Source organism: Bidens hawaiensis, unplaced genomic scaffold (genome assembly GCF_021521415.1).
Source record: "Bidens hawaiensis isolate Kalapana, Puna unplaced genomic scaffold, B.hawaiensis_p1.1 tig00019946_1, whole genome shotgun sequence".
Taxonomy (NCBI): domain Eukaryota; kingdom Viridiplantae; phylum Streptophyta; class Magnoliopsida; order Asterales; family Asteraceae; genus Bidens; species Bidens hawaiensis.
Genome location: NW_027493033.1, coordinates 17,671 through 31,661, shown reverse-complemented (window position 1 = coordinate 31,661; position 13,991 = coordinate 17,671). Strand labels below are relative to the sequence as shown.

Genomic DNA, 13,991 nt, shown 5'->3' with positions numbered 1-13,991 from the left:
TTTGCTTTGCTATATTTTGTTATATTTTGTTGTATTTGACTTATAATTATTTTTTGTGACATTTTCGATGTTGTGAAATGAAATGAGTTGTTAAATATTGTCGCTTAAAATAGTGTTATGCGCTTATGTGCAATCGTTACATCTCGGCATGTTCCGCCGCCTTTGGTCGGGGTGTGACATGAAGAGTCTCTCGAATCATGGCCGTCAAACGAGGGTTGCCAATCTATCATAAACCGCTTTCTTGTTGTAACGAAATATTGTACCATCTCGACCCAATTCGACTTGGTCCGATGTGGGAACTTCTTTCAACGCCTTGCAAATTTCTTTTCGATGTGCTTTTTTTAAAGTTGAGTTCGAATCATGCTTAAAAAAGTGCCACAAAATTTGCAACGAGCCTTAAGTTCTCCGTTGATCAACTCAACCAAATCTGAATTCCCCCATACGTCTTCGTTGCAGTTATGCGAGATGACCTATACAACTTCAGGGCCATTTTCAACAAGAACCGGGTCAATAAATACGGATGTAGAAGACGCCTTCTTTTTATCCTTGTTTTTGCTTGCCAACAAGTGGTGGTGGAAGTGAAATATATTGGAGGTGTTGGTAAGTCGGGAGTGTAAAACAAGTGTAAACCGAGAAGTTTTTTATTGGTGATTTTGAATTGGGTGGTAAAATGATTGATTCAAACCATGTTATATAGTTCCAGGACCTCAAAAATCGGTTTCAACGGTCCTAAAATGGCTATAGGGTATTTTGAACCTGCATCTCATTTAATATGAAAACCCGGTGGAGCTGGTTATTCCGGATACGAATCGGAACTCGGTAGGAACCAATTTTTGAACGAAAAGTGAGGACTGGGTAGGGTTTTCCGGGTAAAAAATAACCAAAACCGGGTATTGGGTACACGGAGCAGGAATCAGAACCGGTTCCGGACTGGTTTCACTGGGTCTTGTACGGAACTGGTTTTTTTTTTTTCACCTCAAGGTGAAAGTATTCAAAGCCATTAACTTATTCTTGAATGCCGTTCCAACAAGACGTTCGTTGGGGCAAAACGATACACGTAAGTAGGTTTGGGCGTGGACTCACGTTAATACATCTTCCAACTAGTTACTTGCGTGCAACATAATATAGCACCACAATGACATGTTTTCTTTGAGAAAACCTATCAAACTCACCAAACATTTTAGTCAACATTTTTAAGCATATTTTCCGGGTGATAACAAAGGACTTCGACTTGTTTAGAGCCTATTATTGAAGACTTATGCATAAACATTTTGCTCAGTGAGACTTAGGTGTTTATTTGTTTACATGTAAACCCTTGTGTAAGACGTATGTCGTGACACATTTTGAACACTGCATTTTAGTATATCTCTTATATTGATATTGATATGTTATGATATATGATCGTCGCACTCACTTTCAATGGCTAGTTCAGATATTCAGGATATACTCGGTAGAATTCAGACTTCACCTTTAATGTTATGTCCACTCATCTATATGCTTATCATTAAACTGTTTTCAACATTGAAGAAAACAACCACCTAACCTCCCTACTAATTATTGCCACCAAGGTTTATGGAATTATCTTTCAATGGCGGATTAGGATTATTTTCAGTGGTTTCATCAGGTGATAATGGCGACGAGGGCGAGACAGAAAGTGTCCTAGAAAGTTGTGGATTAACCTCTGCAACTTCTTCGATACCCTCATCCAAATACACAACATCTTGCTTACTGAGTTTATGGTATCTAATTATCTCCCTCAAGCAGCTATTCTCACGAACATATACCAGTTCTCATGAGCCAAACGAGCTTTCTCCGCCAAAAATGTCTCAAGTTGAAGACGTATCTAATAAAAAAAAATCATAATCAAAACTAAAATACTATACAAATAACGTATTTAAAACAAGGGGTACGTTCGCATGTACCATGTCATCATCTGTAGGGTGGTCTCCTTTTCACGAGCCTCTCGAAGCATTTTATTTTCTTCTTCTAGCTGACAACTTCTTTCTTTTGCAAATGTTAAATCGGCTCTCACAGTTTTGATTTCTCGAAGAAGTAGTTTCGCTTTAGCAGCTGTAGCTATCGCCACCTGTATGTCATCGGCAAAAAAGCTTTTCGATCGGTTTATTTGAAAACAACATACGATCATGCAGTTGGTTGTTTTTGTGACTAAACGAGTGCTCAAAGCAATATGCATATTTAGAGACCCAGCTTCCAAAATTTCATAAATTTTCTTGTAGAGACATAATTGTGTTAAGTACTTAAGTGGACATCCGACAACTTCTATTTCCAAACGTTAAAATATGTTTGTGATTACTTATATTATGCCAAATATGACTGTATACTTGGTTTATATCAATAATGAACTTGTATCTTTTGACTAATCCGATGTAGGAGGTTTTGAACTTTTGATTAACTTTTCTTTTTACGAGTTAAGTTAATTTGTTGACAAGTGAAAATAATAGATCTAAATAGTCACTTTTAACTTCTATGTAAAGATTTTAATCTCTGACACTAGACAACCACAATACCAAAACAGTTAGGTTTGGTGTTGCCAAATCTAATCTGTTGACAAACAAGTCATGTTCAAGTAGACATGTTTAATCATAAGGTGTCCCCCTAACCCATCTATGACTTGTTTAACCCGCTTTTTCAACACATCAACCAATTAACACGTTATACATCGACTACTATCCACCCTCCCGCCAACCGTTTGACAAGTTTAGATAAATGAGTTAGGGTGGTTGTGTTCACGTTATAGTATCTTAAGTGTATGCGGGCCAGGTTTGATGATATCTATGCGGATAAAAATATGTGTCGTGTTAGGTTGTACAAATTAACATGTGAACTGGCCGGGACTTGATCAACCCGCTAACCATATATGATTGGCACTCCTAATTATAAATTAAGACGTACAACAATGAACATTATTAATGCAAAAAATAATTAATATGCAATAAGGCATTTAGGTACTTACGTCACGAGATGCCATGAGTTGATGCTCATGGACTGTCTTTGGTTTTTCAGATTGCATTTTACCATCGGGCCACAGGTTCTGCGTGAAAAAGTCATCTTGATTTATTTCAATTTTAATCTTGTTTGGCAACTGAAAAGTTTCTTGGATATATTGAGTTCTCCGGTCCATATTGGTGCCTCGTGCCTAAAAACAATCAGTATTAATTATTCCTCTCGATGTAAATAGGCCACAACTATCATTTATAATAAGTATATGCAAATCGCTACACGTGATTTGGGCCATTACATTGCGAGATGCCATGAGTTGATGGTCAAGTATTGTCTGTGGTTTTTCATATGGCATTTTACCATCTTGACATTGGTTCTGCGTGAAAAAATCCTCATTATTTATTTCAGTTTTCTTGTTTTGCGACTTGAACACTTGCTGGATATCTTGAGTTCTGTTGTCCGTACCGGGACCCCCGCCCCTAATTACAAGTTAAACAAGATATCATTATTTGTATTTGTCAACTAAGATTTAACATTTTTAAGAGCAATGTACAATATGTTTATTTATTTTCTATGTAATTAATGAAATTTATGTAGGCCACTGCGGTAGGGTGGAGGGGGTGTTTTCGGAATTACCAAACGTACTCGATTGAAAAGAAATAATCAATGAGTTACACCTCAGTTCAACCAAAAGTATCCAAATATACCCCAAATGGGTTGCCGTGGAGTTCCCAAACCATGCAAACTACCCGGACATACTTTTCTATAAAATTCTAATCAATATCGTCGGGTAAAACTTTGGATTCATGAACTCAAATTTCAAGTCAAATATCGAACTCGGATGTTTTGTAGCGGCATTCGTGTTTTACCTGATCCTACGTGGTGCTGATTCCCCGAAGGTGTCCCTTACACCCTTACGATGACCACTTGTGGCAAGCCGGCCATTAGACAATTCGTGTCTTGGACAAGCAAATTTGAGACACCTAAGAAAGCTAAGATTCAAGGTGGCAAACCAATTGAAAAGGGCCCAAACTTGTTGGAGGCATCTTTGTTTTAAAGTACTTTATTTAGGTGATTATACTTCCATGAAAGTTTTTTCATAAACGGGTATGTTAAGCATCACAAGAGGGTATTTTTTTTTAGTTTTACATGGGACTGTCCGAGGGCTAAGAGCATTCACATTTATTTCCTTTAAATTTGAAACTACGCTAAATTATTGTATTTTATTTCTCCTGTTAAGTTAAATAATATATTTTTAATCTTTATCAGGGTTTTGATCAAATACAAATGACTTTTATCGTAAGAAATGTACAAATAACTAGAGTAATTATTTTAAAATTAAAGTAATTATTATTACACTATAACTTTTGAACTAGATTAAATTATTATTACACTATATTAGTTTTTATAACATAATTACTCTATTTCAAAACTGTAATTATTATAGTTATTTGTATATTATTTTTTATAACATTACTAGATTTAGAAACTCGTGTATTACACGAGATTTAATGTATAAATTATAATGAATAATTTAATACAAATAAAAAAAAATAATTAAGTCTCTGTATATTATGTAAAAAAAATGTATTACAAATATAGTCGTTTTATATCATCAAATATATTTGAATTTTAAATCGAGAATGTGTTGTTCTACCATCGGTATTCAATAATGAAACAATGTCACGGAAAGCATGTAACATCCCGAAATTTCTAAAGTAATATTTAATATATTATTTTGTCGGGTGAAATAAACGAGTTAGTGGAACGATAATAATAATAGCAAAATATGAAGACTTAGTAGGATAATTAGATGGGATTAGATATGGACTAAAAGAAAATATGGGCCTTCGGTCCATGGGCTTAAGGGAGTATAAATACCCCCTTAAACCCCAATCCTTTCCATTCCATCCATTTATCCATCCTAATCTCTACACACTCCAAAACACACACACAACCCGAACCAAGATCCAAAGGCGAGGACCCGAGCTCGTTGGTGCTAGATCGTCGTGACGAACCAAAGCAACAAGACCAGCTCGTGTTCGTAGTTCGACTGATTTACGGTACGTTTATATCGAGAACTTGTTCGTTTAGGTTTGGATTAGTATAGAAATGATAGATCTGTGTTTGTATGGTAAAAACGAATCCTACAAAACTAAACTTACTGAAAATGGTTAAGATTTGATGGGTTAATCGATTGATAAAAGAACCCGTAACCTATATGCCTAAATCGCACCCCTTAAACATCGATGTTAGGCCGATTTGATGGTTGGGGTTTGAAGGCGCTGGTCAGACGATTCCGTTGATACCTAAATCGAGTTATTTGGTTAAGAAACGAAGATGATCACGGGGGTTAAGGACGAACAGGCCGATGCTGGGCAACTTCGCCTGCGAATTGGGCAACTTCGCCTGCAAAAGCTTAACTTCGCCTTCAAAGCTTAACTTCGCCTTCAAAGCATAACTTCGCCTACGGCCAAGTTCGCCTAACTGGTAACTTCGCCTAAGGCCAAGTTCGCCTAAGTGATAACTTCGCCTACGGCCAAGTTCGCCTAACTGATAATTTCGCCTAAAGCTAAGTTCGCCTATGGTTTAACTTCGCCTAAGGTTTGACTTCGCCTAAAGTCAAGTTCGATTAGAAAATAAATTAAAAACCTAATGGAAAATGTGTTAAGACAGCTAAAAACCTGGCAGCTCGACCCCAGCCAGGGGCTCTGCCCCTTGGACCCTACTAGGGGCTGCCGCCCCTAGACCCCGCTGCCAGGGGCGCTGCCCCCGGACCCCCGTTCGTTGTGGGTCATATAAAGATAGAAATACAACATGAGTAGTAGTAGTTAATTGATACGTATACTTGTTATACAGTCAGTCGTGCACAACTGAAGAAAGGGATAACTATTAACGGATAGCGTAACAGGATTCAGGTGAGTTTCTAGCCCCATTTATGTGTTATGTTTTCGGGGCTGTGTGCATACTCGATATGTTTGTTAATACGCTTATCCTAAGAGATAAGTGTATGCCTTATGTGAATGATGTGATATGTATGAATGATGGCTTGACGGTACGTGAACGATCTTCGGATATTGCACGTACTGTCAGGTTGTAACGCTAAGTATAAAGTAAGTATGATATGTATGCTTATGTGTATGAATGTGATAAAGTTAATAAAAGAAGGAAAGGATGGTTGTATGGTAACGAAAAGGGAATCGAACCCTACAAATATTCGAGAACTAGGGAACCGAACCCTACTAATATTCGAGGAAAGAGGGACCGAGCCCTAATAATACTCGAGGAAAGAGGGTACCGAGCCCTAATAATACTCGAGGAAGGAGGGTACCGAGCCCTAATAATACTCGAGGAAGGAGGGTACCGAGCCCTAATAATACTCGAGGAAGGAGGGTACCGAGCCCTAATAATACTCGAGGAAGGTAGGGCGTAATGCTCTTTATAACGTACGATATGAAAGTAAGTTAATACAAAAGAAAGTATGAAAGTATGAAAGTATGAATGTAAGAATATAAGTTTATGTGTATTGTATAGTGTATGATTAACTAGAACTCACTCAGCGTAGCTGACTTTTAGTATGCACGCAGGTGAGTAGGATGAGGCAGCTCGCTTGAGGAGACACGTGGCACTGAATAAGAGGCTGGCATCGGAAGACTCAAGACGTTTAAGTTTAATGTTTCGTTAATTTTGAAAGACAAAATGATGTTTTAAGATAAGACGTGTTTTGTTATGAAATGTTTTATGAAAGCTTTTATATTCCGCGAATGTTTTAATTAACTCTGATATTTAGAACTGCGTTTACGAGTAAATCCAACACGAAAGTAGGGCTACCGGTAACGAGGCCTTACAAAGCAACATTTAAACAATGAGGCCTTTCGTTGTGAAAGATGTAACTAAATTCTTTAACAAAAATGTTTTACATTCCACACCGGACCATCAATAAAAAAGACACCATATTTTCCTTTTTAACTGCTTTCATGTTGTCCTTACAAACACACTCTTGTTCAACTATTACAATAGTCTTGTAATAAATATACAAAATAGAATATTTATCTATGATTTTTAAGGCTGAATATTTATTAAAAAAATAAATTATTATAGTTTTCTTTAATATGAAGATGTCTAAAAAATTGAATGTTAATTACTATTTGAACATAAATTCTTTTATATATATATATGTATATATATATATATATATTAATTTTAAAGAAAATATATTTATGACATGTAGTTATTATATTAATATTTTTTATATTAAGTATGTATAGAATATAATTTATGGCATTAATAATTCAATCAATGGAGATTGACTAATTAATACGATATGTTGAATTTATAATCAGTACTATATTTAGAACCAATTTTATATATATATATACACACACTAGTTTTTATCCCCCGTATTATGGGGGTTGTGTTTCTTTTTCGTGTCTGATATTCATATTTTTTTTTGCATTTTAATTTTATTTATTATAAAAAATGTTAATATTATACTTAGGGTGTGCACAAATAACTGACATGCTATAACCCGTTTATAAACTATGGGTTTGAGACTCATGACCCGCTTATTCTTTTTACTATAAAATTGTTTTTTATTATAAATAATATACATTTTTTTTAAATTTGGATATAAATATTTAGTATATCCCTATTTTATATGATTTGCATATCAAATACTTGGTGAGATTTATTTTTAGAATAGTGAGATGTTATAACCCGTTTAAGGTTATCTGGGTATGGTGAGACCCATACCGTGAATTCGGGTAAAATGCATGAATGGTCTTCATTTACAAATAAAACAATATGGTGGCTTGAGTAAATGTAAGAAACAACCATAGAGCTTTTAAATGTTTCGTTTATTTACGGGGGTTGTTTTATATTATTTGTTCTTATAATTTATTTATTTTTTGAATTTTTATTTTTTTTTATTGTATGAAAGTTAATAATATATATGATTTACCGATAAATTGTTTCACAAATTAATGAGATGTTATAACCCGAAGCTATATGAGTTTGAGGAGACCCAAGACCCGTTTATTTTTTACTATAAAATTGGTTTTTAATTTTAAATAACATATATCTTTTTTAAATAAATCAGATATTAATTTTTAGTATATTCCTACTTTTTAGGAATTTTATATCAAATATTTGGTGAGATTAGTTTTTAATTTAATGAGATGTTATAACCCGTTTAAGAAATTATGGGTTTGATTAGACCCATACCCATGTATTCGGGTCAAATGCATGAGAAGCCTCCATTTAAAAATCAAGAAAATCTGGTGACTCCAAAAAATGAGGGGGCGACCACATCGCGACACGTAAGATTTTTATGTTTCTCCAAAAATTGAAGGGGCGACCACATTGCGAAACGTAGGATTTTTATGTTTTCGTTTATATATATTATAGATATTTTTTTTCGAACGACCAACTAAGTAACGTCGGGTACTTCGTACACGGCCCCCATTGGCTAAAGATAGCCCGATCCGGCCACTATTCCGGACGGACGAAGCCCCTAGCGGTCCACCCTATTGATGGATTCACCGGATCAAACCCGACCCCCACACCCGCCTAATGGCACGACAGCGAGAAACCGGTAAAACCGGGTGAGATCAAGACTCGAACCCTGGCAAGCTAGGATCATCCCTCATATCTCCCATATAAGTTGGTGATAGATATATTAGTTTTAAAGAAAACATATTTATGACATGTAATTAATATATTAATATTTTTTATATTAAGTATGTATAGAATATAACTTATGGCATTAATAATTCAATCAATGGAGATTGACTAATTAATACAGTATGTCGACTTTATAATCAATGTTATATTTAGAACCAACTTTTCTTTTCCATCAATAGAAAAGAAGTGATATTGGAGGGAATTTGGTAGTTAGAATTAACCTTAGAATGACATGTGTACAGAATTATTTTCTTTTATTAGTATAGGTAGATTACTCTATTTCAAAACAGTAGTTACATTAGTTATATGTATGTTTAGTATTTTACTTTTATTTGTACTAGATATCACCCCCTTTATTGGTACATTTTCTTTATGGATGGCAATGAAACCCGAACTCGATGGGAAAACCCGAAACCCGACATAACTGGGATGGGTAATACCCGAACCATTAGGGTTTGGGACGGGTTTGAGATTAGTTTTGAAAATTTTCGTGGGTTTGGGACGGGTTTGGTATTTCTGATATACCCGATTACCCAGCCCGATTACCCGATAACATAGACCCATTTAACCGATTATATACCCGATGAACCCGATATAGCTTATTATATTATATTTATACTATATTCCAAATATATTATTTGTCGAAACTTGTTTATGTCAATTATTTGAGATATTTTATCTTTTTGGTAACCATCTTGGTAATCGATTAGTTATATTTTGTAAAAACCCGGTAAAAACCCGACGGTTTTGAGCTGCGTATACCCGATTAGTATTTTATCAAAACCCGATAAGAAAACCGAAACCCGATGGGAAAACCAGAAACCCGACGGGTAATTACCCGATTGAAACCCGACGGGTTTGGGACGGGTTTGGTATGGACTTTAATAACCGGGTATGGGTTTGGGAATACCTAATCCCTACCCAAACCCGACCCATTGTCATCCATAATTTTCTTTCTCCTCTACTCACAAGCACTCTAAAAAATATTAAAAAAATTATCAGGTGCTATAGTAACTTTTCAAATATATAGAAAAAATCACAACATATTCTATCTCCTTCACTTACAACACGATAAACCACTTCCTATGTTATAAAAACATTACTCACATAATATGGTTGATGGATCGAGATGCTCTATGTTGATTATCATGTACTAGTTAAGCAGGACAACTCAAAGATTTTAAAGACCTAAATTAAAATGAGAATTTTAGGCATTTTTATAACATCTTAAGAAATGAAAAATAAGCACTCGTGTAGAAACTCAAACTCCATTTAAGTATTTCACATACTTACCACTAGACCAATAGGTGTATTTATTATTATTATTATTATTATTATTATTATTATTATTGATGATGTTGTTGTTGCTGGTTTTTAATCGGGCCTTTATTTATTTGGAGGCTAGTTAAGTGTGACCATAAAGCCTTTGTTCGGTTTTAAAGGCCCAATAACTGGCCTGTAGCTAAGTTCGCCACCAGGTACGAGGTAACGACAAATAGCTAGGTTCGCCAATAAGTTTGCAACTACATAGGGCAATTTCTTCCTACTTTTATGAGAGATCGCCATTCTGCTATTTCACTTGGCTAACTTAGTGCATGGAGAATTGGAGATTAAGTCTAAGAGGTCACCTTTGGTAAGGGCGGTAACCACCCTTGTAGAATAATTCCAAGAAGATGTTTCTATTGGTGGATACCGTCTACAATGATTACTATTATTTTTAATTTTTTGAAATATATTTACTTTACAATTTGCTTATTATGTAAACGAAATTTATGAATTCGCTTGCCACCTCAGTAAATCTTTCAAATTTTTGTGAGACAGCCTAAATTTGCTTGTGTAAGGAGTGAATTGCCGAAGTACAACGATGGTTTTCAAAAACCACCTAGATGTTGTAAAGGGATTTTCCTTAATCACCTAATTCTAGAAAACAACTCTCTGAAACCTTTAGGTATCGATTAGAACAAGTACGCAATAAAAATAACAATCACAACCACATAAATGGATAAGTAAAACAGGAACACGATATTTACGTGGTTCAGTAAAGACGCCCTCCCTCCACAGGTCACAATTAAAGTTTCTTTTATTATGCATAAAACAGAAGGACTATAATATAATAAGATGGGTATATATAAAACCTAATTAGGTTAAACACTTGAGAATAAGAAATCTAAGCAAGTCTTCCACCTCACCAAACCTATTTCCCACCTATTGGCCCTTGCGAATAATGTCCCGCCATCCAAGTGCAAAGCAACCAAAATAATAATATTATTAGTAATCTTCTATAAAAAGTTTTCCAAGCCTCGGTTCTCATAATCAAGCTTAGATATGCAAATAAAACCAACCAAATCTCCTTAGTTGCAACAACCCTCTTCATCAATTACTTGTAAGGTCAGTTGAAGCTTCCTGGAGCTCCAACTCAATTATGAAAAAACCTGCTAACAATCCATTCTCAATCTCAAGTTGCTTGCAAATCCACCGGATTCAGAGATACACCGATAACAATCATCACTTACTAAATGACCTTTTGGAACTTTGCCCATAACACGCCTCGTGCGCCAATAGTTACTAAATCCCCGGGCTGATTTAAAGTTCAAAATATATTCGACTAACATCCTTGCAAAATCAACCCTCTTAGCACTAAATTCAGCGAACCAGATTTGTCTTCATACCATGAGCAATCCTTAGCCTTCCCCAACTTCCACTATTTACGCTATTTTCACTTCCTCTACCAACAAGGAACATCCAAGAAGACAATCCAATTCGAAAGTGTCCAGGGTGACTGAAGCATAAAATCCTAATTACGACAGCGCCAATGTAAATGTAATTCGAATAGTAGAGGACATCGACCCCAAGGATTTAATAAACCAAAAGCCTAATCATGAACTAGGAGAGAAATCTATCAATCATTTTTAGTGTGTACCCATGTGATAAATGAACATTCGGCTCTGATATCACTTGTTAGGTATCGATCAGAGCAAGTATGCAATTGAAATAAGAGCAAGTACGCATTGTGAATAACAATCACACACACACACAAACGGGTAAGTGAAACAAGATCATATGATTTAATGGTTCAGTCAAGACGACCTACATCTACCACCTGCAACTAGTTTGTTTGTTTTTTTTGGTTTTTTTATGCTAAGCACACTACAAAGATTACAATACAAAATATGAGTATACATAGAAATCTAGCTAGGTTAAACAACTTATGGAACAAGGAAGCCAAATAGACCTTCTTTGCCAAACTTAAAGGCCAAAAAGAGTTCGCCAAACCTAACACAAACAACAACTACATTACTCTCGGATAGGGGTGCAAAACGAGCCGAGTCGAGCCCGAGCTAGACCAGGCTCGAGCTCGACTCGTTTAACTTATATGGAGCTCGAGCTCGGCTCATTTTGATCTTTGTTTATAAAGCTCGAGCTCGGATTGGGCACGACTCGTTTATAATTATATTTGTGTTATTTATTTTCATAATATGTTTATATATAAAAATATGTTATCTAGCTAATTTTCTTTCATAAAATTATATATATATAATCAATAATCTAACTATACTATTAAACCAAAAGAGTTTAAGTCAACTTGGTCTATTCATATTGGTTGTTTCTCAAAGTTTCCATGTATATCTAGCACTTATCTAATTTTCATCTGAATAAAATAAATCAAAAATAAATTAAAATTATATACAATCAATTCTCTTTAATTCATTTAATGATTAATTTTAATGATTCACATGCAGTTTATAATTATTAATATCAATTTCTATTATTTATATTATTTCTATTATTTTGTATACACATGTCATAGTTTAACCTAAAAACCTAAATCAATTATCTCATCTTTCACGCCTCCATCCTCTTCCATGGCTCTCTACCTTCAATTAATTTATCCGGCAAATTCGTCATCCACCATCCACCATCGATGAAGCTGTTCACCAGCCGGACGCTTTATCTACAACATATCAGCTTACCTATGACTGTCTTCACAATCAATCAACGTTACTACCGGTCAATTAAATCATCAAGTTTTATTTTTTGTATTTTGATTCAACTGAAACTATATTTTTTTTATTTCATATCGGTCAACGTTACTACGGATTTAATTTTACTAAAACTGGTTTTAATTATAGATTTATAAAATTTGACTCATTGACTAATTAAAAATATAACTATTGGAGTATAAATTAAGATCTGTAATCAATTTGTGTATATTAGGAAAAAATCAACCATTTGATTAAGGATTACTTTCTTACAGAATTAAACTACTAACTTATTTTTGCACAACTTATATCAACTACTTAATTATTCAATTGCTTATTAATTATATTATGTTGACTATTTTTATAAATTTCAAACATATGATTAAGGATTTTAATATATCATAATTTATTATCGCTTTAGATATACGGTAATTGATAATCAATTTTCGATACACGGAATTAAAAACATTGATGATTAATTATATTAATGTTAATAATTAAATTAGTAACTTATTTTTCTACATTAATAACTTAATGTTGTAGGTTGAAATATGAAGTAGCTTTAAAGATATCAATTTTAATTATTTTGTCTTTATAATATAATTTAACAAGATTACATTCAAGTATTTCAAAATTTGAAAGTCCCCTAATGCAACCTACATAGTTTCTTCCATAATTTTAGCTAATTCAAAATCCCTAATTTTATGTTTTTAATTAATTACATTAATACCTTCCTTCTTTATGCAAGTCTCCAAAATTTGAATCCTTTACTACTTATGTATAAATAGTATGACTTTCACACCATAATTTTTACACTATCACACCATATTTAGCAAAAACCAATTTGTTTGTTTTTCTGGCCGTGCTTGTTTCTTATTTTTTTGGTTAAAAGTGTTATTGTTCATAAATTTAAATCTTGTTTATTTTTAATTTTTCACCACCACGAAGATGGATGCAACATCCCGAAATTTCAGGAATAATATTTAATGTATTATTTACGTCGGGTGAATTAATTGAGCTAGTGGAATAATAATAATATAATAATATAAGTGGGTAATGCATTTGGATTAGTAAGAAATACTATGGGCTTAGACTCATGACCCATGACCCATGATCCATAGTATATAAACCATAATTATCCTTTATCCCTCATTCTCATCCATTCCATACACCATCCAAAACACACACTTAATCTCACTCTCATATTTCCTCTATTTCTCTAAACCGAAACCAAGAAGAAGAATCGATCCTGACCCGAGATAATGATAGTATGATATTGTGTGGACCCAAACCCGCTAGATTTAGTCGCGATACGACGAGCCGACGCCCTTAGACCGTTAAAGTCATGAGATCCGGGTGGAATCGAGT

The 13,991-nt window shown here is 34.3% G+C and overlaps 1 pseudogene; it reads right to left on the bottom strand.

Annotated features, from left to right (window-relative positions):
• Positions 1–1,545: 1,545 nt before the first annotated feature.
• Positions 1,546–3,331, bottom strand: LOC143559616 (uncharacterized; annotated as a pseudogene).
• Positions 3,332–13,991: the final 10,660 nt, after the last annotated feature.